A 4,811-nucleotide genomic window follows, 5' to 3' on the forward strand; every position below is an offset into this window, starting at 1 on the left:
AATACAAGATAAACTCATAAAGGCTTGGAATCAATTAAGGGAGAGTATATTTTCTTTTTTGGGTGAACTGTCCCTTTAAGACCTTTGTTAGGGTGGTGGAAGAAGTTGCACAACTTTACGTTGAACAATATTAATTCTCTAAATGATGACATGAAAAATTAAAAGCTACTACAATAAGGTCACCAAGACTCAACCAGGGGCGGACTGGGACAAAAATTCAGCCCTGGCACTGTAGCCGGACCAGCCCACATGACCACACCAACACAGCCCCACCGACAGACACGCACATTTACTACTTATATTGGTGTACAGATAGTGAAATAATATAAGCAGTACCATATACGTAATAGATATTTAAACATTTAATGTATGTGACTGGAAGAAAAACAACCCGTTTATAACAAATTCATACATACAGTAAAACTAAATTAAAATAATTTAAAGTCCATGTGCTGTCTGTTTACCATTTGTCTGCTATTTATGATAGGAGTAACCTGTGAATGTGTATCACACACACACACACACACACCTTTACACACAAATGGACATGCAGCACTACATTCAGCATACTTTTATTCACAAATAAATATACTTGTCATTCAATGAAGTGTTGTTCTTTATTGCCACGGTCCATAGACTATGTTGGCTTCTCCTTGTTTCTATGTTGACAGTAAACACATTGTCTGATTCTACATCTTCTCATCCATTTTAACTCTGTAACTCTGCAATTTTAATATGACTGTATGGCTGTCTGAGATTATACTTGTTCCTCACTCTTGCCTGACTCTTATTGTGTCCATGCTTTTTGCTGGTCTCTGCAGTCACTGTGTCATCATTATTTGAATCACTGCTTTTGCTAGGCTTGACTCATTCTAGTTTTTAATAAATATGTGCTTATGAAACAATTACAGGTGACCTAAAGAATAAATATTAATAATTATGGCCTATTCTACAGTTAAGTTCAAATGTAACTATGTAGACTTAACTACATTTTTTGTCATGTGTTCACCTCTACTGTAGAGTTAACTACTAACCCACAGTACATTGTGTAATGTTTTTTTTTTTTTTCTACCTCTACCACACTCCTCCCTGTCTCTGCTGGGCCTACCGTAGCATCCTTTCTCACAGCACTGGTATTTGCAATACCCTAGTTAATAAACACAGTATAGGATGTAAAGATTGCAGCAAAATGTTTTCTTACTGACTGCTCTGAACATTTGAATACCAGGGTTTCTGCAGGTTTATTCAAATCAAAATTAAAACATTTCAAGACCCTTTTAAGACCATTATGAATAAATTTTTAGACTTATAAAAGATGATTATGTACTGTAACCTATGCATGTATTTAATGTATTAGTTTAAAGACTAGCTATGTATTCAGAGTTCACAACAAATGCATACAGTACTGTGGCTATAGCTTTAGGTTATTTTGCATGTTAGAATATATTCCTAGTAGCATATAGCAGTCTGTATACCAGAAATCACGTTATCTGCTGATAATGACATATTAAAATGTGCGGGAGTTCTACGCTAGACTGACAACCTTTTTTTGCGCTCCCTCTGAGCTTTTCGGCACCGCCTTTTCTTTTTACGGTACATCTCTGACAATTAGCTTGTATGGCACTTATTGTTTGTTTTACATTCTTGCTAGATTTTGATTACGTCCGCGTCACCTCAGATTGGGTCGGCCCCTCTCGAAACCAGCCGGCCGTCGCCGATTGGGTCAAATGCGCAAAATTACTATTATTATTATTATTATTATTATTATCATCATAATATCACATCTTGTAAGAGATAAAAGCTTGTAAAGGCATGTAAAAACAATACATATTTAAAAAAAAAAAAAAAAAAAAAAAAAACCTGACCGGCCCACATTTAAAAAAATGGTCCGGCCCTTCTGGCATTTGCCAGAATTGCCAGATGGCCAGTCCGCCCCTGGACTCAACGCATCTAGAAAACAAGTCATCTGACGTCCTGAATGCAAAAGCAAAAGTTGTTACATGTCCTGTATTAAAAGTTTACAGAAAGCAAAAAAAGTGCAGTCCATGGCATTCATCATCAGCTGGTGGAAATATATCTTTAGGGGCATTCTTGTCAGAGTTTTCAATGCCATAATGATTTTTTGAACCATGTAGGCAAACAGTAAAAGTCCTAATCATTGAAAAAACTACTAGTTTATGGGATGATTTTTGTGCCAATAACAATGAACGTAACTTTCCAAGAAACGATCAAAAATATCCCAGATAGCAAAATACACTTGGGCCAGTGCCGGCTAGATTGTCGCCTGCCGGAGACTTACCCCTCGTCCCGACTCCGGCTGCCGGACTCGGGCCGGATGCCTGTGGACTTACTGCCCGATTCCGGCCCGAATCAATCGGCCAGATGCGGCGGCCGAAATCGGACCGAGGGTAATGTGCGGGGGCCTGGGCCTGGGGCTGGCGCGACTCCGTATTTATACACCTTATAAAACCTTTTGGTATTACATTGGTACTTGATATATGGTATTACAACCATTTGAATTTATATAACAGCAAACGCAGGCTATAATGTAAACACAGTGTAAGCACTGCGTTTAACCTTTGAATAAAGTGCAAACTGCATACATATTCTATAACGAAAATAATCAGACAAATGACAAAATAAATAAATGTTAAACGTTTATTGATTGCAAGTAAAAAATAGTACTAAAATTTAATAAATAATTTTGTAGTGCACAAGAATATCAATATAAAAACAACAATAAAACAACACAAAGACACACAGAAAGATTTAAACAAAAAATCTAAAAATTACACACAAACACAGATGTTTTTAAAACAACCGTTTTCCCAATAGACTTGAATTTAAAACTTGTACAAACAGCAAAATTTTATATAAACCTGAATATAGAAACCAATTTAAGATATAGTAAGAAACATCTTAAAAATACCAATGACAATCCGTAAAATATACAAATATGTCAAAAGAACTGCAGAATTCTGAAGAAACATCTAAAAACATTTTTAATAATACATTAAATTAATAACAAACAAACAAATATATATATATATATATATATATATATATATATATATATATATATATATATATATATATATATATATAATTGCAGAAGTATAAAGTCAAACTTATTTTTAAATAAACTTGAACAGAATAAATTGCACAAACAGCAAGACATGAGTGAGATGATTATACATTTCATATATATACACGTCTTGTGCAATTTTATATTTATAATTTTATTTGTATTACGTTTATTGAAAATGTATCAAGATGTTTCTTCAGAATTTGGCGCACTCATACACATACATACATACATACATACATACCATACATATACACACACACACACACACACACACACACACACACATATATATATATATATATATATATATATATATATATATATATATATATATATATATATATATACATACTACATACATATACATATATATAAAAGAAAGAAACAAATTGCTCAAGTATCAGGGAACATCCCAATACACTTAAAATGTTGCTTAAAAAATTAAACAAAATAGTGATGTAGACATTTCACACATTAGCTTTCTCTTATTTCTTCGCAAGTTGTAGCTACCTTGTAATGCATTTTTCCACTTCTTTATCAGTGGCATGGTATGGACATTTGTCCTCACTCCATCTGTGATTAAAAGATAAACAGATAATTGAAGTGAACAAGTACTAATGTAAAAAAAAAAGAAAAATGCTTGATATCATAAAAGTAAAACCTAAATGGGACTGTATATAGATTTTTTGTTCCTCTGGTTATAATTCAAAGAAATACAGAGATGGAACGGCCCCTAATTATATTGAAATGTATATACAAAACCAACTTACTGACTACAACAGTCCTAAGGGGGAGTGCACGAAAGGCCACTTTTTAATTTGGCCCGCTCCAGTTAATTTGTTTAGCCAAGGAGTTAGCCAAAAGCTTTTCCAGGATACGCCAAACTGCTTAGTAGAAAACACCAATGATTCCAAAGTAGGCTACCTACGAAGCAAAAAAAACAATCAAAAAAACAAATAAACTTAAAATACTTTGAAATTAGCAAGAGCTTGAACTTACCAGTTTCTTTATTTGTTCGGGCTGCTCCTTTAGTTGATTTTCAAGCTTTTCCAAATCAAATTGGCCAAAGGAAGGTCAACTGTGTTTACATCTGGAATTTCATCACGTCTGTTTTGGTTTTGTGAGAATCAGGCCCAGCTGCTGCTTTATGACGTTGCATGATTTTAAAACTTCAGTCAGTCGTGCTAAAAAAGAAAAATAACAGATTAGTATAAATCAACCTGTAGCTTATTCTCATACAAATTCTGTACATACAACAGTGGGTTAGACACTGCTGATATTCTCTAGTTGATCTTTACTTTCTAGCTGCATTAAACCTTAACAAATTTAGTGATGTCTTCAATTCTTACAAAGACATCACGAGATGCAATAAGTTCTGTCTTGATCTCAAACTGCACTAGAACAAAGACTATAACTGTTCATAGGTGTACTGCAGGTGTGTCCAAACTTTTTGGGCCGAGGGCCAGATGCAAAAAAACAAACGTTGTCGCGGGCCAAATTTTACATACATCACACAGACACGTGTGTATATGTATATATATATATATATATATATATATATATATATATATATATATATATATAAATATATATATATATATATATATATATATATATATATATATATATATATATATATATATATATATAAATATATATATATATATATATATATATATATATATATATATATATATATATATATATATATATATAATTGGGG

The 4,811-nt window shown here is 32.9% G+C and overlaps 1 long non-coding RNA gene across 1 annotated transcript; it reads right to left on the bottom strand.

Moving 5' to 3' along the window:
• Positions 1-3,485: 3,485 nt before the first annotated feature.
• LOC147832532 (uncharacterized) lies at positions 3,486-4,597 on the bottom strand. Its single transcript, XR_015517346.1, has 3 exons — positions 4,088-4,597; positions 3,859-4,012; positions 3,486-3,661 (listed from the first exon to the last, which is right to left on the bottom strand). It is a non-coding gene; the product is annotated as an uncharacterized LOC147832532 (long non-coding RNA).
• Between the last annotated feature and the right edge of the window lie 214 nt (positions 4,598-4,811).

Source organism: Danio rerio, chromosome 19, assembly GCF_052040795.2.
Source record: "Danio rerio strain M-AB ecotype USA chromosome 19, GRCz13ab, whole genome shotgun sequence".
NCBI classification, from domain to species: domain Eukaryota; kingdom Metazoa; phylum Chordata; class Actinopteri; order Cypriniformes; family Danionidae; genus Danio; species Danio rerio.